This window comes from Plectropomus leopardus, chromosome 3, assembly GCF_026936395.1.
Source record: "Plectropomus leopardus strain MGB_pleo_1.0 chromosome 3, ASM2693639v1, whole genome shotgun sequence".
Lineage (NCBI taxonomy): Eukaryota > Metazoa > Chordata > Actinopteri > Perciformes > Serranidae > Plectropomus > Plectropomus leopardus.
Window position 1 is genome coordinate 13,731,078 of NC_142178.1, and position 26,396 is coordinate 13,757,473.

General features: G+C 38.2%; 1 protein-coding gene across 2 annotated transcripts in view; it reads left to right on the forward strand.

Annotated features, from left to right (window-relative positions):
- The window catches only part of sgcz (sarcoglycan zeta), a 407,248-nt gene that overhangs the window by 353,513 nt on the left and 27,339 nt on the right, over positions 1 to 26,396 (forward strand). The window lies entirely within an intron of this gene.

A 26,396-nucleotide genomic window follows, 5' to 3' on the forward strand; every position in this document is an offset into this window, starting at 1 on the left:
TGTGCGCACAGCCAATGCAGCCAAGCGACGCAGGGGGACACGTGACAGCCATCATGCTTACGTTTATCTCCAGCCTAACTTCTTCTCAGTTACTGATATTGCATTACCATCCACAGAAGATGCCTATTGCATCAACAACAACAATGCTAAGGGCATCTGGCATCAGGATGCTGGTGAAAGCATGGAATAAAAACCAAGGAATTTAGTGTTAATCAGATGCAAACATGGGAGTGTGTACTCATTTGAGCTTCCACAGTGGCAACACAGTTGTTGTTGTTTGAAATGAATTAGTCATAAGTGTTTTCCCATGCTGTACTATTTTCATGACCTTAATCAAACCATACCTCAGCCCTGAGTGACATCAGTCAAATCCCAAGTCATCTTTATGGTGCATTTTGAGCAAATCAAAGACAAATCAAGTCATAAATAGACTTTCAAACAAGTTTCCTGTTATCTTAAGTGTTTCCATGATTGAGTGTGTGTGTGTGTGTATCGACTGTGATTTAAGGCTTCAACTTCAGGCTTTCTTCAATATTTAGTCTTAACTCACAAATATACCCCAGTTTCTGTTGTTTCCTGCATTTTCTCACAATTGTTGTTTTCTTTAACCCTTTTTTTCTCTCTCTCTCTCCCTCTCCTAACATATTTGCATTTGAACCACCTATGATGTAACTTGCTCATGATGCAACTAACTCATGACATTGATTGATTAAAATAAAAAAAACAATATTTTAAACATTTTTCACTTTTTTGATAAACTACAGTATCTGTTGGTCAACTACCGTATAGCTCCCTTTTCCTTCATATCATATGCTCTGCTAACAATATTTTACTTGCATGTGACTATTTTATAGTGATGACAACGTCAAACTTGAGAGTGTTGTACTCGTTGTTGTTGGGGTGTATGTCACTCTATGTAATACACTTGTGATGTGGTTAGAAAAGGAGGAAGTGTTAACATTTGAAAAATTCAAGCAATATTTATGGAAAAGTGAATGACATGAGCCATGAAATCACTCAATAAACACTGACAGCAAGTTGCAAAGGTGTAGACAGAGATTAAGGTAAAGAGGGAAGGACTTTAATCAGTCTGTAAAAAAATGAAGGACAGCTAAACAGACAGATGAGTGGCTGGAAAGCTAGATTGACAACTCGGCAGGCAGACAGCCTTGATGGAGCTGTAATCTGCATATTTTAATTTAAATCCTATTTTAGTTTTTTCTTTTTTTTTTTCAATACCTATTTTTGGTGTTAAGCTGTGGTTTTTGGTACCACATTCCCCAGTGATCACTTGTCCAAAAAGCAGTATAGGTGGCCACAACATATTTCTCTTAAGAATTTTTGATGGTGAAATTTTAGGTTCTGGATATTGTTGTCTTTTCCTGAGAAAAAGCTGTAACTGGCAAAAATGACAATATTTGTACATATGGCATTATTGTTAAAAATATGTTAGAAACTACTATTGAGCCTACAGTACCCATACATGGACATATAGACTAGATAGGTGGACAATCTTACAGCATGTTTAGGTCATCAACAGGTCATCAACAGATGCATTGCATCACATTTACCAGAGCGCAGAGCATATTCTGGGCACAAATGGAACAGCAGAATACTAGGCGCACATGAAGTGAAACTCAAAGAAATGTTTGCATTCCCTTTGCCTATGCAGCAGCTGCTCATCTCATCCAGTTATCGGATCTGACCAGCTCTGACTGAATCACCAGATCAATTATCCATCTCGTGACTCAAACTTCAAAAACTGCTGCTGAGGAAAAAAAAAAGAACTCATGAGGAATTCCACCTGCTCTGCGCACCCAGACCTGCAACATTGTCAGTTTAAAGTCGAGAGAGGGGACGCAATATGATAAAAAAGGGACACACATTTCATTCTTATTTTGTGGGAAACCTTGCACAGGTATTGACTCAAAATAAGGGGGAAATAGAACACCAACCTCAACTAATCTTCAAGTTTATAGTGCAGCGGTCACCTTCACAACAACATGCGTAACAAAGCATAATCCAGTGGATGACTCCCATTGGGGCAGCACCACAGCAAAGCACAACCACATGGAAGAGAACTACTTTGACAGAAACACAAAAATCAATCAACAATTAACTGACCCGAAAGGTTTGAGGACTCTCACCCAGCAGCATCGCTGCCCTGATGCTCGTGACAGTGGGTTACCTCAGGTCTCTAACTTCATCTGATGCTTGGCTCCACAGCAGAGAAAAACAAGCTGCCGCACAGTCAATATCTCCCTGTTTCTATCCACTCTTTCATCCTCTTATCCCTCCCTCGGTGCCTTCTTCTCCTCTATCCAAGTCCTGGGGTCATGAGAAGGCTCCCTGGGGAGAGTTAGCCCCAACACAGGCAAGGGCATCGGAGGAGGATTTGTGCTGTGTGCCCCTTCCCCCACATGCCTCGCTCTATTTCCATGCATCTATCTATCCTTCCATCCGAGAAAGTTAAAGAGGACTGCGGAAGAACTCGGAGCCCTATCAGAATCAGGGGCATGGGAAAGGATTTTATTAAGAATGGGCTGAATACTTTGGGGTAATGGTTTGAAAAGTGGGCTCGGGACAATAAGTTCCTTAGATACAGAACCAGATATAAAATAATTTGTCTTTATAGAAAGAGCACACGCACACACACACACACACACACACACACACACACACACACACACACACACACACCATTTTCCACACAAAAGACAGTTATTAAAAACTTCTTTACATGATTTACACTACAGATTGGTGTTCGTGATGTGGCAAAGAAAAGGAAAATCTCAACTTACTTGACCTTTTATCTGCAGCATCAATCTTTGTTATCCACTTTAGTTTCATACTAAGTCTGAAAAGAGTTTAATAAAAATCAGCGGCCATTCTGATGCTGAAGATGTTAGAGGATGTTACTGATACAAATTTGCCTCTCATTTATTTCTATGTGGGACAGCGAAAGACACATTTGCCTTCTAAATTGACCCACCTCCTTTGCTTTGCTCCAAAGTTCAATCAGATTGAATTTGGACGCACGGAATCGTGACGCTCCCCAGTGTCCAGTAGAGAGAGGGGGTGGGATTGATACCTCATGCAGGAAATATTGATTGTTTATCTTCTTCTTTTATAACTGCACTACAAAATAATCCAATCAGAGTAGAGAGGATGCAGCTTGGATACAGTGAGTGTAAGAAAGTGACTATAGCAGTTACAGCTTTGTGGACTGCTGGTGTTAACACACCATGCTGTCTTCTGCATTTTATGCTCACAACCCTGCCAGTGCTATTTCCTGTCCACTCCTGATTCTGGCCACACAATCATTGATGGTTCACATATATCAAGGCAAGGTTGAAGCTGCTGGCTAGGACATACGGAGCCTTAAAATAGCAGCAAACAGCTATTGCTATGTTAAGATTTAATGGATTAATGGCGTCCCGAGCAGAGAATGAAGTCATGCTATGTATGCCGTTATCCAAGTTTCTCTATTCTTTGTTGTGGTAGCTGGTCTGGCTGTGCGTGCATGTGAGCCCCTGTCAGTCCATGTGAGCCCCTGTCAGTCCATGTGTGTGTATTCTACTGACTAGCAAAACACTCTGCGCTGCACTCATAAAGTGTTTACTAGGGCTGTACCCAATTCAGAATTATGCCAATACAGATATTCAGATATTGTTTTCCATATAAAGTTTTAAAGTTTGAACAGGGCTCAGCATCATATAGTAAACAAGCTAATAGGACTAATGACGGATCACACATTTTTGCGATCACGGCGGTCTCTCTCTCCCTCCCTGCCCCTGTCTGCACATCTGCAACTGCAAAGTAGCGTAATATATATATAAAATAGCGGGAAAGTCAAGAGCGCTTACTCTGAGGCAACATCAGTGGACCAAAATGTCTGTGGACCAGAAGTACACTACACAGGAAAATGACTGCGCGACTTTAAGCAATCTTAGCCGACTGAGCGTCTCTGACTGATGATTCGTGTGGATTTGAGTTTTTTTGGACACCTTCCCTTGTGCCTCTTTTGCCTAAACCTAACCATCCGTTACTTTGGTACCTAATACTAACCATTGTTGGTTTCCTTGTGCTGTTGTGTAGACATAAGGACTGTGCTGCATCATCCCACCATATGCATTTGTTGACATCATGGTAACCACATCCCAGAGCATAAACAGCTGACAATTACATTTTCCCTTGTTTTGGGAGCCATAAGCTACACTCATACTTTAAGATGTGCATTTAAAACATCTTATTCAAAAGGAGCATCTTATTTTACACTTTGAAGATCACTTCACAAGTTTATCAGTTTGCTATTAGAAAACTAAAATAGTTGATATCCGATGCCATAATACTAGATTATTTGTATAGCAAATAAATTTACTTCTTCCTTTTATAATTAACCGTCCTCAGGAGGGTAACACGCTCTTTTGACACACTTTCCTCTCTCACTTCTCTCTGCAAACACACACCCTCAAATAACAAACACTTCACTTCCATATGTCACGCTTTGCCTTAGTTTTCAACGCTGTTTTTTTTAAAAATATATATTATTATTAATTTTTAGCATAACAACTTGTATCCATTTATTTATTTCCCCTGGAATTCTTAATTGTATTCTTATTCTTAGGTATACTTCAATTCTAGGTTACACTATTAGCACATTATTGTTCTGTGTGTAATTTTTGCACTTTGGGTGCAAATCATTACCCTGACCACTGGTGCCTAATATCTGGTCTATACAGCATTTTAGTCAACCTTCTTTCGTTTAAAATATCAGTGAAATGGAGGAGTGTCTAATTTCTTTGGGGTTTAGAAATCCACAGTTCAAGCAATGATGATACCGAAACTCCAGTGTGACCACCACTACTTAAAGCCCCATAGCTGACTGCTTTATTCATCCATCATTTCCCAAGTGGGAAACCCCCAAAACAGAGCAATTTATGAGACTAGGATTTTGTTTAACCCTCCCCTCCACAACTACTCCCCGAGGGTGTTACTCTTAATGAGAATGTTTCTTTCACCCTTGTGATTTTTATTTCATACTCTTGGAGGTTATATTTTTTATTTTTTATATCCCAAACCAACTGTGCTCAGTAAGCTTTGCGTTGGGAGATCAAACCCTCACGGAGTCAAAGGTGGATTTGTTCTTGTTCTCTATCAATCCCTCTACAGTATGTTTCTGTCTAAATTAAGCCAGATCCCACAGTGAGGTCAACCCCTGAAAGTAGCTTGGTGGAGTCGGTTGGTCCCTTTGTTCTGTCCTTCTCATTGTCTAATCCAGTGGTTTTTAATCCCGGTTCTCGGGAGAGCTGCTGGTTTCTCTTAGTGGGCAGGTTACTGCTGTCAATTGCATTAACCTGGTGTAAAACTGCAGCTGATTGAATAACAAGAATGATAGCCAGCAGGGCTCTGAGTCCTGAACACCAAGAGAGATCCATTGTTTCAAACAAAATAAGGTACTCTGTCCTCATGTCTGCCATTCATCTCTCCATCCCAGCAAGTAAGATACTGACCTCTACGTGTCGATGAAAAAATTTAGAGAGAAGAATCTCTGTTTCCTCCACTTCCTCCAGTTTACTCTATGTCTTTTTCTTCCTAGCCTTCCATATCATGAATGCACAGCTGTAGTTTGCTAATTCTTAGTTGGGGCCAAAAGTTGTTTTACATGTTTCTCTGTAGTAGGTCCCTAAATGACATGGGTGCTAATGTGGCTTAATTACCCTGAGTTCTAGGGGTATGTCCAATTTAACCCAATTACAGACTATAAAGTTTTAGAGTCCTTGAATTGTGGAAATGATTCACCCTATGGCCTCCATTTCCTCTCCTTTCTCACCCACGCATGCAACAGTTCACTCAAATCTGAATACGGTTCCAAACAACTAAAGTTGATGTTTGGTCAGAAAATTTATTGTATCATTTTAACCACTTTCCCACACTGACACCACTAACACCCGCTAACATGTAGCTTTTATATGTAATCGAAGCAAGGATACAATCAGCCCTAACACCTGGATCACTGTCTCTGTATTTGTGAGTATCCATTGTTTCCAACTCTGTTCGGCTCTGATCAACCATAATGGAAATACAACAATCAGGTTTTGTTGATTTTACACACTGATTTTAGCCCGTTTAGCGGCGAGATGCAATGACGGGCCACCATGCAGTGCTCGAACACGAATTCAAATTAAATTGGCAGTGAGTAGAGGAATAATCACTAAAACATTTTGACTGGTATCCATGCTGCTTAATTGTTCACTAACCTGTTTCCCAACCAATGTTGTACTTAACACACCAGTAAAAAAAAATGACAAGAAGGCAAACTCGTCTACTAAACAGCAGTAAATAAGTTCTGGTCTAATGGGAAAGCAATCTATCACCTATTTCTAGTGAGTGTCCTCATGCATTTGTGTCCTAAAGTGTGGATTTTTGCTTTTTTTTTTTTTTTGAAGTCAGGGTCAGGGAGACCACTGAACTATATATATATATATATATATATATATATATATATATATATATATATATATATATATATATATATATATATATATATATATATATAGCAGAAGAGTCCATTAAGTTATCATATATATATGATAACTTAATGGACTCTTCTGCTCAAACTTGTATGGCGTCTGCAGTAATTTTAAGTGCATTGATTGCATTTCGCTTTTTCCATTGATTTTTAGAACAGGTGAGTAACTTGTAGTTCAGTGTCTTTGTTTGCTTATTACACTGGCTATATTTTAAAATGTGTGTTGTATTATAGTATGGTAATTCTTCAAACAAAATGCAAATTACATGGATGGAATAAAGGAAGTGACTGTTTGTCCACCCACAATGTGTAACTGGGAAAAGCATGGTGTTTATAAGTCCAACCATGTTTATTTCACTGCAATATTTTGCTCAACAATTTGGCCAGTCTTATTTGTCATCAAGATTACATAATTGTGTGATTTCCTGCTCTGAATCTGCAGTTTCTATGACATTTTCATTCACAAAGATCAAACGTGTCTCTGTGTGCGTTCCAGGACAATACAACGTTCGTGTGCATTTTGAAGTTGCTGTTCACAGGTGGAAAAGTAAGCAAAATGTAGTTTTTGTATGGCTTTGTTTGCCCTAATTCAGTAGATATATAGAAAATCTTTTTGGTCCCTGCATTATCTTTTGTCGCTTTCCGTTGTTTTTGTACACATCTGGCTTTGAAAAAATAATCTTGCCATCAAGAAAAAAAGACTAAAACCAGTGGATACAGACAAGAAGAATAAAAAAAATATGTGATTCTAAGCACACAGCATGTTCATTATCTTGAATATTTAAATGGGCCAAAGTCAGAGGTTTAACAAATAGCCCACAGTGCCTTGAACCTTCACATTACAGAAGTATACTTCACATTTGTGTCTTGATTGAGGTTACAGTCCTCAAGTGCCTGGTAGAAACAACAATGTGATATGAATTAGGCTCTCTTCCCATGCAACATTTTGAGGGAGTCTCAGAGCAGAGTTGATTTAACCAGGTTTTCTTCTCTGAAGCAGCCAGATGGAGGGGCATGGTGTGGGATGGCAAAGTACAGCACCTAATTAGCTCCACAAAAACTCAGAGAGTAAGCCCGCCCCTAGCTGTTTTTTGATTAAAAAGTTGGGGTTTGTGTCAAAGTAATTGGAAATCATTAAAATTTAGAAAGAGCCACATTCTCTTTGAACTGTGCCTTTGGGAAAAGCTTCTCTTCACACTAGAGTTCCCATTAAAGAATAGCAGTTCACACACATGATGGTTTTTGAACAATGCCTGTTTTTTATGCTTAGGGTCAACTTGATACAAGGATCGATTGCAAGTTTGGCAGAAGAAAAAAAAAATCTTAGGCTTTGATTTGATCTTTTGTACCTCTCTCCATTCTTTTCACATTTTCAGCAGGGATCACCACAAGCAATGCTGTTTTACAAATTTGGACTGTTGGTCTCCCAAAATGATTATGCTGAGAGTTGATCAAAATCTTTACATAACAGCTAAATTCACCACCTATTCACTTTTTTTTTTTTACAACTTTTTCCATAAAACATTTGAGTTGTCAACAGGTGGGTAAACCAAAACCACATTTGAGCCCCTTAAAAAGACACATTAACTTTCCACTAATTTGCTGTCTTGCGATTGGATTTTGGATGCATCTAACACCTCCCTTTTTCCTTGGTACAACAAGGACAATCAGCCCGGCCCTGCTCTGTTCTGTCTCCCATCGATTAGACACACAGGGAAATCATTGAAAACAAAGAGAGACGGAAGGCTGGCCGAATAACAAGCGAGCTCAGTTATGGGAACGATCCATAATGTATCTGAATTTCTGTGTGTTTTTGTGTGTTTGTTAGATTGCCATGTTCTACAAATTTAAAGTAGTACTTTTTTCTCCCAGATGTCAACATTTGGAAATAAGTGTCCTACATTTTAGGGAGCTGATGTGATAACGTTGCAGCCATTGGGGATATCCTGATCAAATTCCTCGTCCCCTTTCCTGATGGTGGTTGGTTATTACTTCTTATTTGATATTTTTATTTTCCCATATAATACAGCTATGCCGTACATCAGTGGGATATACGTTAATAAATCCAATTTAACTGAGGTAAGATATACTTGACAATTTAATATCTGCATAGCCTGCAGATATTAGATATTTTCTTTAATGACCATGACTGTCTGGAACTTTTTGCAGGGCGTTTGAGTTTAAAACATTGCAAGGTCGAAACTGATTGTATCTCAGACAAAGCAAGAAAGAGCACATTTGAAACTAAATTATATCTTGTGATGAGCAAGTAACTTTTAGCAACTGGATTAAAAACACAACAAAGGAGCTATCTAGTCATACAGTTAAGTTCTGGTTTGTGAGCAAAAAGAAGAAAAAGATGAAGCCACACATTGTTGAAGTGGTAAGATGAAGAGATGCAGGAGCTTTTTACAGTTTGGGCAAATTTCCAACATTAAGATTAGTGAAGCCTTTTCCAATTATGGAACTGTCCAGAGGACAAACCAACCCTGTCTCCTAGAAATCAATGTATGTAGTACTTATTTGTTTTTGTCAAATTATGTTTTTGGGAAACAGAACTGTTGACTGCATTATGTTCACTGGCATTTTTTTTTCTAGCGTAGGAAGTGCTGCCTTTTAGTACAGTAAACAAGTCTGAGGTAGGTGGCCAGGGTGGGTGGTAGGCTCACAATGCTCATGACTTTGATGCTAGAAATTGGGATTTACCTTTTTTTAGTTTCTCCTGAGCAATTGTGCTTTTGGTTTAATGCTAAAAAAAAGTACACATATCCCCTCTAATGCTTTAATGTGACTGTTAATGTATTTATATTTAGCCAAAAATCACAGTATTCTCTTAACCTTTAACAAGTACTAAGTTTTCAAGCATGCCCTGCAGAGGGAATCCTCTTGAATGTTGATGTAACACCAACAACAGAATAAGGTGTGTTAAACAAGGTTCCAGTGACCATGGAAAACCTGAAAAAGTCATTGAATGTCACAATCTTGTTGTTCAGGTCTGGAAAGTCATTGAATTAGTACAGTTATTGGAAATTTTGTGTAATAAATTTGTTAATAAGTTGTTTCTTCCATGGATAACCTTCCATGTAATGTAACATGACAGCAAATTAATTTTTTGTAGCTGTTGACAAAGTGTAGCTTTAACATGCGCCAATGCGTGACAACATTTTGCTTACCATCATGAATGTATCTTCAACCACCCCCCACCCACCCACCCCCACAGTCCAGCAAGCTGGAATTAACATGTAGGGTCATAAATCAAAAGTTTCCATATCTATGTGCACCACTACAAGAAATTGTATTGAGATGGAGCAAAGTTTGTGTTATGCATTATTAATGGTAATAGAAATTTTGTCATAGGTCCTTAAAAAGTCATGGAAAAGTTTTGAAATTGGGTCCATCCAAATGTGGGGGAACCCTTGTTCACAATGCTTGCTGTAAATATGTACAGCACTCACCATGTTAGTGTTGATGTCTCCTGTCCTAACTTACTGCCCTCACAAGTCATTGGGTGATTACAATGATTTTTTTTTTTGTGTGTGTGTGTGTGTGTGTGATTTTTTTAATTAGTTCACAGAGCTTTCAAACTGCGCCTCAGTAAACTGTATTGTTGTTTCATCTCTGTTTGTCTTTGTTGATTGTTGTTTATCTTTGTCAGTTATTGTTTATCAACTGCTGTTTATCATTGGATGCTGTTGTACACATCTTGAGGGGGAATATGTGAAAACAACAACAGCCAGTTAATATTCAACAGTCTAGCCATATTGCCACACATCTGTTCCTTGTGTGAATGTAAGCACTGTGTCAGTGTGTGTGTGTGTGTGTGTGTGTGTGTGTGTGTGTGTGTGTGTGTGTGTGTGAGCTCAGCTGTTGGGTGGATCTGTGTGTGGGTTGCAAAGATAGACGGCTGTTAATATCAGATTTTGCGACAGAGCCAAATGTTCCACTGTGGATAAAGACTATTACAAATGGCTAGAGGCTGTTTTGGCGAGACACTGAAATCACAGCAGATAAATAACATTAGGAAAACAACAGAATTCACTTGCTCTCTCATACACACACACACACACACACACACACACACACACATACACATAGATACTAAGACACACTCGCAAATATCCAAACACCTTGTATATATGCACGCACATGCTCCTAATCCAAACACAGTGCCAAGCAGCTGTATTGTGTCTCAGACTATTATGAGAAAATCTGACTTCATGGTAGAAATTCAAAGCAGGGAAGTAAAAAGAGACATGGAGAATATGCAGTAAAACATATTGAGACTAGCCTCGGGGTTTTTACTCGAAAAAGCCACCATCACTCTTTTATTTCATTTGGAAACAGGAAATGTACCTCTGACTGGTAGCTATGTTACACAACTTGTTATTGGTAATAAATTGTGTTACTAGCCGTGGTAATAGTGATAAAGTATGCTACTGTTCCCAAAGGATACTGCAAAGCTTTGCACCTGCTGACTTGGGGTAATACTGTATCTAGGGAAAAATGTGACTGACTAATAAGGACATAAAGACTTTGGATCAGGCCCTTTATGGCCTGCTGCACCAGTGTGCATTTCTAACTATTATTAACTACTGTCAAATTATCGAACTTTGACATTTTGAAAATGTCTTTGCATGAAATATGCAAAACATGAAACAAATAACTGTCTCTTTGGACAGATAGAACAATTTGGAACAAAATTTGGATATTTTTTTCTGGATGGAATCTTAACTTCTCCCAGCAGCAGAGTAATTGTCAAAATCAAAATTATTTACGAAATAATTTGATGAAAATAGTGCATATTTCTGACAGCAGTTAAAGAACATCATTTGAATGAAATATGTCTCTAGTGACAGAGAGGTAGAGGAAATATCGTTGATGTGTTTTCAATAGATGATGGTTAGACAATCTTTGGCTGACTTGAAGCAGCTTCGGACCGGAACTTTTCCATAGTAGTAAAACCCCTCTTGTTAGTGTATAAGCTCAACAAGAAAAAAGGAACAATCATAGTTCTTGTGGCAACACTTTTATGTATGTATTGAAGTGTGTAGCTTTTGGTACATAGGTGGAGCTCCCCAGTGGGTAGTTCCTCTCAGGGAGTCCCCAGAACTGTTTGGTCCTTGTCTTGCTAGTGATCAGGTGTCACTGGAAAACCCTCAGTTTCTCTGCTCAGGCTCAAGGTCGGGATTAGGCTCAGAGTTTGTTGAGCCTGCTTTCTGAAATAGGGCTCAGATGATAACAAAACAACAACAACAGAACACTGTATGTTGTTTTCGGTTCCAGAACAGCGAATCAGAATAAGATCAGTCAACTCTGAGTATGTTCAGCCTGAGGGAGGCGCGTTCACGGTAAGCAGAGAAAGCCATCATCAGTGGAGCACAGATAACACGATTCACAATAGCAAGAAGCGGAATTCAGAGCAGAGCTACTTATTTCACCCCAACTAAATTAGAGATTTTAATAACCACGTATGCGGAATATGAACACATTTTCAAAAAAAAAAAAAAAATCTAATACAGAAGCTGTAAGTAAACAGTGTGAGATGGCGGGAAAAGATTGCAGAGCATGTTAATGCATAACTTTTAAATAAGGTGATGAACTCCACTCTCATTCATCAATCACTTTCACAAAATGATCGCAAGTCGGTGACATGTGTGTCTAATCTCCCAGTAAGAACCGAGACACGACTTTCTAGTTGAAAAGTGGCCGATATTAAGAATGAATATTCAGTATATCTAGGCCTATATTAATTCAGTATGAATATAGACCTCTATCCACCCTCTTTTCAACCACCCAAAATGCGATCACAACATCATTTTGCTGATTCTTTCGATTTAAGGTTGAAAGAGAGCAAGATACTGACCGGTATATATTTCCTCAGTTATTAGGCTACACAAAAGCATAATTTCAACACATGTAATGTTTCTTAATATGTGATTAAAAGAGAGCTCTACATGTTGTCAGCTGCCAAAAAGAAGTATAAGTAGTAGTAGTAGTAGTAGTAGTAGTAGTAGTAGTAGTAGAAGTACGCACCATAAATTATGATAGACGCTGATATCAATGGAAAAATGCTAACTGCATTGTGTTTAATATACAGAAAATGTAGAAACTTTTTAATATATTAACAATGTTCATATATTGTAAGTATAATTTGCTACATCCTCTTATGCTGAAGCAAATCCACAATGTGTAATATTTGATAAATGTGGGCGGAGAAGATCGCACAGATAAATGACAGACGGTGAAGTGACATGCTATCTTTCATATACATACTCCTCCAGGAAGGATGTGACATCCAAACAGGGTCTGACCCCCCCTCTCCTGACGCAACAGCCTTTAATTAATCTGTGCCTCAACAAAAATTTCATTGAGAAAAGTACATGCTGTGTCTCTACTTCCTGCTCCTCACTGGTCATCAGTCCCAGGCTTAGAGGAGGCAATCCTGCCTGCGAGCAGGTTTGCTTCACTGAGCATGTTACCATAGTAACTGACTCAGGGTGACGCTGAGCTGGCTTTGTGAAACGGAAAACTCAGAGTTACCCGTTTCCCTCATTTCAGGCTCAACATACTCAGAGTTTTCACTTATCCTGCTTTCTGAAATAGGGCCCAGGTTTTACAGGATTTTGATGAGCTTCACTGTGTTTACTTGTATTCTACACTAACTTACATTATTTTTGATATTTTAGACTTAAATCGGTTTTAATCATTACGAAATTTTCTTATGTATAATCTGTTACATCACAACAATACATTTTCTGAACAGACTGTAGTCACACAAGTAGAATAAAGAAAAGGGTATTTCCTGTTACCCCTCAATAATTATAGTTTATGTTTAAAATTTGTAATAAAAACAGAGCTTATTTGAGTTTAAATGGATCTTTAAGGCTTTGGTTTTAAAACTTGGCTAGGTTTAAAACTTCATTAGGAGAATCTTTTGAACTCAGTATTCAGCTAACCTCGTCAAAGGTCACATTTTGAAGTGATGAGACTAAAGCTAAAGACAGAGTGAAATGGAGAGAGTTAGACTAAAAAATAGCTCTAATCAATTATGTCAGGGAGTGGGGAGAGAGAGGCAGAGGGGAGATGGGGTGAAAAAGAAAATGTAAAAGAAAAGGAGGGGAAGATAGGAGAGAGAGAGAAAGAGCAACACAGACAGAATCCAGCCAGGAGGTGAGGGCCGAGGAGGAGGAACGAGAGAAACGCTAATAGGATGACTGCAGGAGGGCAGGCAATGAGACAGAGAAGGAGAGTAAAGCACAGAGTTGATCTTATGATTGTGTTTGTCTCTGCTTAGGCTTTTCTCCCGCATTCTCAACACACACTCTCTCTGCTTCCCCTCTTTTTCTCCTCATCCTCCGTTCCGTCACTTCATAACTCCTCTTTCTTTTCTTCTTTGTGTCCACTAGGGGGAGGGTATGAACTATATTATCTGTCTTTGTATCTACTACGCATGTATTGCTCTTCCTCTCCTGTATTATGTTTTTCAAGGATTCGTGTTATTATTATGTTAGTATAACACATCTTTTCTAATGACATCCACTGCAGTTAAAGCTCAGAATTAAATAGTCACATCTGCCTGCACCTCATGTTTGAAAGATGCAGGAGACGAAGTTTCTTGAAACACACTTTTCGCCTCACTAATTAAACTTGAGCCTGTCCTCACTTGCCCTAAAAATAAATCACAGATTTATTCATTTGCATGCTCAGCTCACACTCATACAAAGTAGAAATTTAACTACTTTGCTCACAAATATGTCTGAATTGTAAGGTCTTTTTTTAACCCAAATACTTACTGTGTAAGGTGCCATAAATGCCAAAAGAGCAGAGGCAGGCAATTGTTTGTTCTTTCTTTGTGTTTTCAGTGCTCTCGATATCATGGGAAATATATATTTGGAATGACTTACTGGTACTCACGCCTATTTTCCACCAAAATAAGTTCTGGTTCTTGAACTGGTTCTGTTCAGGATTTTTGGAACCTTGATGCTGTCTAGTGAGGCAGTTTGCGTTTCCACCAATTTTGAATGGAACCATTGTGATCAAAGATGCCACAGAAGGCATTATACCATGCACAATGGAGGCAAACAGTAGTACCAAAATCATAGATTAAAGAGTTTGCCTGCAAAATTTTGTTCTAGCAGTATTATTTGTTTTTACCCCAAAAACATACATGGGCCATTTTACGATCCTCAATTTCCAGCCTGTAGAATATGAAGCGCCCATTGATTTTGTCACTGTTTAACGACTGAAAACGAAAACGATTTAGGTTAAGAAAAACAGAGCGGAACCATTTCAGTGTTGGTCATAAAGGGGTAGGTTATAGGAGGAGTTGAGGTTTCATGTATTAAAGGTCAGAAAATAATGGAAAAACAAGGGCTGGCACAGACTATTTTATCTGCCTTGGTTACAAAAATGAATAAATTGGAAATCCTCAAATAATACGAGTGTAATAAGTGAAACTAAAACCTAATCCCAGATTCAGTCTTGGTGTTTTGCCTTGCTGTATTTGTGCTTCTACAGTGCTGTGTCTCTTGGATGCTCCCACTTACAATCTTGCACCAGGTCACTATCTTTTGATAAAGCCCCAACCTCACCTGAGTGCTGTGGAAGTACACGCCCATTAACATCCTGAACACAGAAAAAACAAGAAAATAAGAAAATACAGGCAGAGGGCAGAGTTTTTGCAGAGGAAGCGGCTTACATATTGTGGGCCAGAAGTGATGATTGAGGGGGATTAGTATGAGTCCATATATAGTTTTTTAGGAAAATCCTGCATAGTACATCTTAGAGGTGGGAATCACCAGAGATCCAGCGATACATTATTATCACGATACTTTAGTCAGGATACAATATTGTTGCGATTTTAATTGTTTTGAAATATGCTATATGAGTATCTCGAAAACTGATGATGATATATTGCAATTTTTTACCTGTTACTTCTATTACCTGTAAATTATGTCCTCAAAGAAGAAGAGTAGATCAACATATCTTTTATATAAAAGTTTTAAAGATTTAGTCTTTTTCACTTCAATTATTTGTATTGCAGCAATATGAATCTATTGGACTGAAGAAACAAACAATTGTATTGTTCTGTCAGGCTAACAGAAGTCTAATTTGTATTTGCAGTAATAATAAATTATATGATACCGATACATGGTGCCAGTGTATTGACACAATATTGCCAAAACACACAACATTACAATACTATCATCAATAAATTCAATTCAATATTGATTTTTGGCCAATCCCAAGTATATCTTTAAGTTGCACTGTATAAAATTTCACATTTACTCTGTTTCTCTTTGCTTTATCATTCCTATTGTTGATTCATGTTGCCTGTTTTTCTTTTTTTCTTGCACTTTGTGCAATGAGCTTTTTTCATATAATCAGCACAAAATGCAGTCTACGCAGTGGTTTCTATACATTAAAGTGGAATAGTGAGGTTAGGTGCCTTTCCCAGGGGTACTTTATCAGTTTTTATGGGAGCATAGTGACATTCACAATCTCATTTCCCAACATATGTTCTTCCATCTGTGTAACCAATAATGGGAACATCTAAAGTTGCACACTTGCAGATATGTTCTTCGAACCTGTAAATCTCTGTTGTGAGGACATGCTGTCTTTTTATTTTTTATCTGTTATGTTAATCCCGGTATGTTCTGCTGTGGAAATTACTTATCAAATTATCTTCAGTACTCTGAATTTGGTCTATTCTTATCTATTTCCTTCTCTCTTCTGCTGCAAATACCCATCTTCCCCACAGGGATCATTAAAGTTTCATCCAATCTCTCGAAAATACAAGATAGCACTGCATTTGCAAGGCATATTAAATGACAAGGAGTGTATTACAGTTGATACAGATGTCGTTAATGCGGTGGGGGCCTGTTGCTGCCTCTTAAGATGATGTCTCTTTCCGGTGTCACACTGAGACTCAAGTTTGCCAGAGTGATTGATCGCTAGGCAAGCAACTGTTCAAAGGTATACTTTTGAGTTAGCTGGATATTATTTCTGTTGAATTAATATCTTCATATCTGACTTCTTACACCCGGATAAAGGTTAGTTTCTTAGTTTTCTTAGTTTGAAGACTGCCTGCTCCTTATCACATCATTAAAAAAGCTGTGTAGCATTACAGAAGGCGGGAGCCGCTGATGGGTAAAGGCAACGCACACTTCACAGACTAAACACAGTAGTCTTTTTATTGTCTTTGTGACGGAGCTCTAATGTTTCTTTGCTCAGATGTGTTTTCTGTCAAGCTCTGCTATATAGAATACTGACACAATGTTAATGAAGCAAAGCATAGACTGTCCCGCTGTTTTTCTGACCTTGTATCTACAATTGGGAGGAAAGCAAACACACATATATACCTTTCTCTGTTTGCCTGTGTTTTTTCATGTGTCAAAGAAAAACAAGAAATTTTGTTTCTTCTTTGGTCCTTCATCTTTCTCTTCTGTTTGAAAGCAGCAAGCAACCCTGTGTCTTGATGTTGAAACAGTTCAGTAGTATAACTCTTTCCCTCATGGGGCAAATTAGTTTATGGCCTTCAGAATATGTGGATAGCACTGTAACAGTTACACAAGAAAATAAAGTTTTGCTTCAGTTGTTAAAAGTTGAGTTGAAGTGAGAGATCAGTGTGCAGACAGTTAAATATAGGTGTTTACGGAGAAATAATTTAAACACAACGCTTGTTTTTGCACCTGTTTTCACTGGCTTATGTGAAAGATCTAAGACTTTTTTTCACATTCAATAGATTATTCTTTCAAATTTGGTTGTAAAAAATGGTTGTCAAAATCCATGTTAGTGAGCTGGTGGCTGTGACTCAGGTGGCAGAGAGCAGGTTGGTATTTTGATCCACAGCCACTCTAGTCCACATGTCAGAGTATTCTTGTGAGAATGCGTTTGATTGGTTAAAAACTGAGTAGTAGCCTTTATGGGTAAATGTGACTCGTAATGTGAAACCGCTTTGAGTGGTCGCACAACCAGAATAAGCCTATACAAGCACAGATCCATATACTTCTTTTCAAAGATAATCCACTTGGTGGGTGTGGCAAACGAGGATGCTGATTTTACAGCATCATTACTACACAGGTGTGCTTTGGGATGGTCAAAGTAAAAGGCCACTCTAAAAAGTTCAGTTTGATCACACAACATATTGCCACAGATATCCCAAGTTTTTAGGGAGCATTTCACTGGCATGCTGACTGCAGAAATGTCCACCAGAGCTGTTGCCTCTGAACTGCAGTTCATGCCGCTACCATAAGATATATCCAATTAGTACGGTGGAAAAGCTCCCAAAATTGCGAAAATCATGCACTTTTTAAGAAAAGCATTACATTTTTAACATAGTTAGGGCATGACATAATGTTTATTTTCAGATGTGGAAGAAGGTCAGATTTGACCTCTGGGGACCATCAGTAAATAAATCGCTGTACTTGGGCCTATTTAACGGTTAACCATAGACCTTTTCATGTCAGATCTCTTCAGTGTGTCACTTAATGTACCTTTAAAATTGTAATAAGCAGAAAACAGATCTAGATGGTTACTTTGTTACCCAGTACGCTGGTCCAAGAAAGGTGTATCACCATTATACCAGTTGACTAGACACAATACTGAAAACTTTTACATTTTTTTTCCCTCTTATCCATCCATTCTCTAGCCACCCTCGTCTTTCTTTCCTGTCTAAATTGTGGTCTCCAACTTTATCTCTTTTCAAGCAAAAACAAGCCAATGAACATTGGATGAAGTAGCTGAAGTTGTGGAGGAGTGAAGCTTTCTAGTCTTTCACTACTGATTAAATTATCAGCTTGGCGCCCCATCGGAGGCACAAAGGCATGAAATTACTTGACATTTTTTCTCCTTACGCGCTCCTCCATTAGCCATTTCCTCGGCTACATTTCACAGCGAGGAGGACAGCGAGAGCCTCCGCAAGTCATTTTAGAGTAACTCAAGGATTTGTCAAGCAGTGTGTTGTGTAAAGGTGAACAGTCATTGAACATTAAAGGGAGACACAAACACACAGATTTTCAAGGAGAGTGCGATAAAAGTAGTGCTTGTGACCATGCTGTCTATGCTATCTGAAAACTTCAAATATTATATCTTTGATATTTTAATATCTAAGGCTACATCTTTGTGTATACACTCACATGCACACACACACACAGTCACACACATATACACGCGCACTATGATCCTTGCACATGCATACAGCACATAAGCACACACACATCCCTTGTTTGAAATTCAAATTTAAGCACCCAGAGTTGCTGAGGTACAACATTTACTCTTCAGTGGTCATAACCTCATCTTTAACACCTGCATACACACGTATACACACACACACACACACACACCTAAGTCTCTTGCTCTTTCTGGCACACACAAACATACACACACGTTCTTTCCACAAAGACAAACCTCTAATGTACCTTGACTCTCTCCTGTCCCACCTCAGTAACTCAGTAGGGACTTTTATAACTTTTTAAAACAGCCCAAGGCTTTCTCTTTTTATTCTTTTTTTTTTTTTTTACACACCTGCAGGATTCATGGGGCGATTTAAACACCCTCCCTCACCCAGACAGTCACCGCAAAAGTCAGGAAGCTTGAGAAATGCCATTTTTCTGCATTCTGTCTTGATTTAACTCTCTAAAAGTCAAAGGCTGTCACTTCTCCCTTCTTCAGTCTTATTTTAATGCATCACTCAGCATCACTTTTTGAAATTGAAAAAGTTGTTAAAGTGCCTCTTGGATGGGGTTGGCCAGTGACGGCAGAGGGCACTGAGGCAGATGACGGAGCATTTAGTGTGAAAAGGTTAAAGGTTTGCGTCCCAAATGGCAAGGTGGCGATAAGGTGGTGTGGCTTTCAATGGCTCTGAAGAGGGAAAGGGCAAGATGAATGTCAGCCAAGTCTTCTGGGAAATACAAATCACACTAAAAAGCGCCAATTTGAACATTTCCAGATAGATTTTTTGCACAACTTCCCACACTTCTTTCAGAAATACTCAGAATGAAATCATTTCTTTTGAAAGAATGCAGTTTCATCTCACAGCACGAGAAATAAGCTTGTAGGATGTATGACCTCAAGGGAAATTCGATCGAGTCAGCCTTCATGCGCTAATGATATGCACATTTTCTGTTTCTTCCTTTTGACATTTAGAAATTCTCAAGTCAAAATTGAATATTCCTGATATTACTGAAATGCTGATATGAGTGTAAGTTTTACCCATAACAGCATTCATGGATATCTTTGAAAAGTCTAGAAAATGTTATCGAGGAGATTTGTGCAGGTTACCACCCGTGTGTTACACAAGAGAAATTCACTGCTATGCTTCACTTGTAATTAAGGCAATCACTGTACAAACACAGACACACACACACACACACACAAACACACACACACACACAAATCTCAAAATGAAAAGGGTCTTATATTATACTTATATTTCAGGTTTTATACTTGTATTTTGGGTTTCTGCTACTTGTTAACATGGTCAAGAAATACGTAATGTTTTGTGCTGGAGCACCTTTCATTATGTTCTATGTGAAATGCTTTGTTTTAGCACCTGTCTCTTTAAACCCCTACTCTATTGGTCAGCATATAGCAGCACTTTCTACCCTGAAAATCCCCAATAAAAGCTTTGCAACCAAAATTGTTTCACACTTACATGCTCCAGCAGGAATATGTTCTGAAATTTTAGAGAAATTAACAACACCGGCAACTAAGATTACACTGATACGTCACTGATATTAGCATGTAGCTTATGTAGAGGTGTATGTAATGTAAAGACTTGCAGTAGCGTGCCTGGAGCAGATGGCCAATAAAAATGCATCACGATCTGACATCAGAAACAGAATATTGAAAGTATTTTGAAAAGCCTGAGGATTTTGCTTGTATATATATGTGGCAGAAAGTTCAGACTGTGAAAGGGAGACACTGCATCAAATACTTCCTTCTAATTCTAAGCTGACTTTGAAACCACAAGAAGCAAGCTGATGTTTGGGTCATGCACTATTTATTTAGAATGTCACAAGCCACTATTTTCAAAATTTATACTTGGCCTTTACAGCCAAAATGCCACATAGGAAGCTGGAAAATAACACTGTAAATACAAAGAGCCTTGAAATGCAGTTTGCGAAAAAAAAGTTCCTCCAAATTTTGGGTGAGATTATGAGTTATGAGTGCTCAGGATGCGAGAAAACAGCTAAACAACTGTGTTTTAGTATGCATTGGGAAAAGCACAGGTGTAAATAATAAAATATGACAGGTGAATTTTATTTAGCTGCTTGGCTTTCAGGGTCCTGATATTGTTGCATGCTGGCTTGTTGTCACACGGTCATGGTCTACTGGGACACTCGAGTATAATGGAGTCATTGTTAATGTTTTAAGTAACACCTCTCTAATCGCTGTTTAGAAAAAGGCCTGTGGTAGTTTGAGCTAGGAGAACTGGTTCTGTGAGCTGATGTCAGACAATGGACTTCTGAGATATGTTTTCTTTTTTTTTAAAGAATCCTCAGGTAAATGCATTTTGAACAAGCATTATTAATGCTGAGTCTGGAGTCACTGCTTAAATTGAAACAAGTTTATTTCAGGGCCTCTACATGTATCCTCTACAAGCGTCTGTCAATTATTGGACCCAAGATACCATTTCTCACAGTAAAGACACAGTCAGTTTTATAAACATAATGGGAATTAGGAATACATTCACTTAATAGGCAGTGGTGGACTGGACAGATTTAAAGTAAGATATAAAATGTTAACATGGAAATATACAAATGGGATTGCTGATTGTTCTGTAGCTCCGTATTTATATTTCTGACAGATTCTTATCTGAGGATTCTTAGATAACATATTTCTTAAAACATGCATAAATTAGTCTCTTTTTATCTTTTCTGTCTTTCTTTTTGAATATCTAAGACCCAACTCTCCACTTCACCCTCTGTTTTCCCCCAGAAATGAATTAGGAACCATTTCATTTTGATGTATTTCAGTCCTGCTTATCTTGTCAGGTTGGACAAATATGGCACTGCATAAAATGGCCTTGTTGCAACTGAAGGTCAAAACCGATCTATGAGAGAGAGGAGGGCATAAGGGATGTTCGGCGTGAGAAAGAGAGAGAGAGAGAGCGAGGAATAATGTACAAATTGGGAGCAGAGAGGGAGGGAAGACAGTTTTCTCTAATAATGAATTGCAAAGATAACAGCTTAACTGCAGACTCCCGCTATCTTCACCATGAAAAAACACAACCATGCAGAAACCTGACCAGAAACTTTATGGAGCTGTGTGTGTGTCTACTATGTTAGTCAATAATTTATCTGAGGGACTTGGAAAGACTGTAGACAAGGGCTTTTTTTTTAGTGTAAGATAATATTTTTTATTTATGGAGGGCATTCAGTTAAAAAAACAAACACTTAAATCAGTGGTTAGACCTTTTTTTGAATGAGAAAAAAGCATTAAAATGTTTATAGAACAAAACTCAGGTTTTAAAAAAATAATACTTGACCTCATATTTTGTCTGCATCCCCATTTACACTGTTTACATTCATGTATTTAGTGTAAATCATGTTGCATTAAAGTATAGTAGAGACTTAGAGTGAACAGCCATGCCATTGGCTCTGTGAAGCTGTGCTTTGATAGGCGCTTATAGCTGAGCGCTAATATGAGCATAGCAACATGTTTACAATGGCAATTATACCATCCTGATGTCCAGCAGGCATGGTTTTCCCCCCTTATGTCAGCCTTTCACCAAACAACTTTTCAAGTGTATTCACTGTTGCTAAGTCTTGGTTCTCTTGTACTGTGGAAAAGGAAGAAGAGAGTGGTTGAGTTGTGGAGTGTGTCTGATCCACCAAATGGCACCTTTGTGAGAAATCTTAGTTTTTCAAACTCATTCCCACGGTCTCTTCCCCCTAAAAAAAGCACAGTGGACCAAAGCAGTAAGTTGAGGCAAAAAAAAATCCCAAATTTAAAGTTTGTATGCAAAAACAGTTTATCTTTATGTTTTGTTTTGATGCAGAATTGACTATTATAAGGCATATTTTATCAGATTTTTCTGGAGTTAAGTGGATTTTTTTTGTGTACACATTAATATGTCATATTTGTTTAAGGGAGTTTGATGTAATATTTTCCACTGGGAGCATGTTAAAAAAAAAAAGATCTCAAAAGGAATCAAGTTGTAGTTTTCTGAATAGTGACCCTCCAAGTTCCCCTGTCTTTGCAAAAGCTTATAGTGTGTGACTAAAGCTCACATTATCTTAAGATATGAGGATGTCAGACTGTAGTCTTTTAATATTATATTATTTTCAAACTCGTTGAGTGTTGTTGGTGTGCATTGCTTTCAAATTAGAAACACAAAACACACAAAATGTTTATAGCTGAAGCTTTGTCAGAACCATTTTTAAGATATTATTTCCTCAAATTCACAACTTAACAAGTAACTCTAAGGTTCATATGAGATTGCTAACACTGTACCTCAAGTGCATGAGCACTAGACACTTTCATAAATTAAGAACATCATCATTCACAGAACAGCAATAAAATACACAGCATTAACGCTGGCCTCCAGACTGTCCTCTAACACATAAATTATCCAAAGTTAATCAAGTTGAAACTTGTATGAAACCTCAAACCCAATTTTTCAGCTGTTAATCGATGTTCATGGCAATTTTATTATGGAACCCATTCATCCTGGTCACACTCACTATAATGCATCACACAGCAGCTTTTTCAGGGGTTTCCTGTTGCCAGCCACTGACAGTGACAGAATTGATTTGTTCTTGTGGTTTAAGAATTGAACACATTATCATACAAGTTACAGAATCTCCCACTTGGACACTTGTACATTTCCCTCTTCATTACATTTTTCCTTAAGTGTCAGTGCTGTGCCACTTTATGGCAAATTGAAATTTTAAAAAGTTTGTGTTGGTCAAACTGTGTTACTGAATGGATGACATCCTGGAGATATGAGCTTTTCATGTGGTAAACGTACAGCTTTGAAACATTATGTCTATATGGGCAATTTAAAAAAGAGAAAAAGAGAGATAAAGAAAGTAATGAATGGCATGTTTGTGAAGGAAACAGACAGGTGAGTTAAAACAGACGTGAAAGCAAACAGAGAGCGAGAGGGGCGAGGGACATAGAGTGATAGATAGTCAGTATGTATGTGTGTGCCTGCCCATCAAGAGCTGGTTTTAGCCTGCAGCAGCATCACTGTAATTGCCTCAACTGTCAGACCAGCCAAAGATCCTCACATCACCGCTGTTGACTAGTCTCTCTCTCTCTCTCTCACACACACACACACACACACACACACACACAATTTTTTCCAATTCAAACTGTTTTATTGGCATGGACAAAATATATATAATTGCCAAAAAATTTCATAAAACAAACAAAAAATCATTTCCAGATATTTTATACATTCTCTCTGTCTCTCTATCTCTCTATCTATTTATCTATATATATATATATATATATATATATATATATATATATAAACAAACATTCATATGTATCCACAAAGAAACAATATAAAACAATATATTTATTCAAAATCAGTAATAAAGTAAGTAAAGTAAGTAATAAATGAAAAGGCAGTGTGTTCTGTGTGGAGATGAACTCCAGCTGTTGTGTGTTGTTACGTCAGTTGTCTTAGGCTGTGCACTGACACATCTCGCTGCTTCTATAGGTCTTTCTCTTTCTGTCTCTCTTTCTCTCTCTCTCTCTCTACTACAGATGCAAAATAATAGCATAAAGAATAAGAATAGCAAGAATAGCAGGGTACGTTTTCCTATTTTCCTTTTCTCAAACTCTCTTTTAATCTCTTGTCTGTTTGTTTGTCTCTCTCTCTCTTTGTTTCTCTTGGTCTTAACCTCTGACTGCTGCAGCACACACTCTGTTTTTACAGATCAATAAGTCAAGGCCCAATGTGAAGCGCCTGCTTCCAACACTTATTATATCACTCGGATGCTCAGCACTGCACAGCGGCGAACCTTCCCTCACCTTTAATCCACCTCACCATTCCTCTACCCTGCCAATGCCTTTACCTTCAACCTAAAATAAATACTGCAGTTAGCTCTGACAAACAGCAAACCCAGACTTGCTGACAGAGGAAATGGTTTGATTTGTAAAGGTCTTTCCATTACACCAAACAAAGCACATGGCACATCGTATGTCATTTAGTGTGATACGCACTCAAAAACTCCCATTTTCATTGAAATAAGAGTAGCAATTTGGCGAGGTGAGATGACTTCATTTTGATGTAAACCAGCCTGCTTGAAGCGATTTTTTAAATCAAGTGACATATTAACTCGAGTAATCTGCTGCACTTCAGCTTGTTGCAATTAAATGAAAGAATAGGCTAAAATCCAATGCGTTTTGAATTAATGGAATTAACCCAGTCAATTAGTTGCTGTTTTTATTTTCTCTAAAATTACGCATTTTAAAAATGCAACACTACTAAATGGCTTCTCGAGTTGAATCGTATTTTGCAATAGAATGAAACAACCATCTAATAAAGGGTAAACATCCTGAAAGTGAAAACAGCTAAAAGGAGTGAAATTTAGCTAGAAATGTCTTTTAAAGGGCATGTTCATTACATGGGTGCAAGAAAACAACTGCTTAAAGGAGCTTTTTTTGTCTGATAATGTTTATTCCTTCAAATAAAAACCCTGAAATGTAGAATTATTCCTCACCAACAGGCCTGTGAGGAGACTGTATATTTTCTCCATCCTGGAGACTCTAGTGAAGTGAAGGACATTTACAAAGGAAGTCTGGTACGATCACTACCAGCCAAAGTGCCTTTGGCCAAGGCACTGATGCTTGTTTATGTCTCTCTGTTGTTTGGCCACAGACTGGACGCACGTCATAAGTTCAGTTAATCTACCCTTTGGCTTAAATGCTTTATCCCTTCAACCTTTCAGTAGGGATTGGGAAACCAACCTTCTGAAGTGCCCTTGAGCAAAGCTCGCCTGGGAAAGTGCCCTCATAGCAAAGCATTTTTTTCTCATTTAATCTTTGTTGTGAGCGTGCTGTTTAATTTGTTATGCTCGCACTTCATAAATTGTAATTCTCTCTGCTTTGCCGAAAGCGCTCTTTATTTAATTTCACTTGCCAACATGCCCTTGAGCGAAGCACTGTGCTTATCTAACACCACCACGCTGTTTAATCATCTCATATTGTTTTCAACTTTGAGTCGCAGACTTAGCTACTGACCCCTTACGCTCCAAGGGGAGTGACACCAACCATAGCCACAGCACTTTGAAGCGGTACAGTATAACACTTCTTTATTCTTCATATTCATTCTTGTAGGTTTTCTCAAAGACGAAATAAAGAGTTACCGCACAGTTAGAAGTGAAACAAAAACTCAGCAATTCTCAAAGAAAGTGAGCATTTCAGGTCACTCCACATTGCAACACAGTGATCGGAAGTTGAAGTGTTGCTTTCTTTTAAAATCTCAGCTTCAGTTCTCACTGAAGAATAGACAATCCTTGTTGACCATTTCCTTCACCATCACAAGATTACACAGGGCGGTGCATTCATGCTCCCTCCAGCATGACAATCCTACTAATATTCTGTTGTGTGCAGAGCACCTCTGTTTACAAATCTTGTAGCGAGTCTGTATTTGAGATTTGAGAAAAGAACAGCTGTGGATGTTCTTCTTTTGTGGGTGATGCAACCCAATTTCAAAATTGGTTAGGATTTTAAAACTCCTGTTGTCTGAGCCCGCCAAAACTGGCTTTCTATCCAACATTTCACTGCATGATTATACGCATGTCCTTTGTTGATTTTTGTGAAAGCTGCAGCGATTATGACAAACAGTGTTCACAGATGTCTTCATCGTCAACCGTCCAAAACCAATCTTATTGAGGAATTTCAA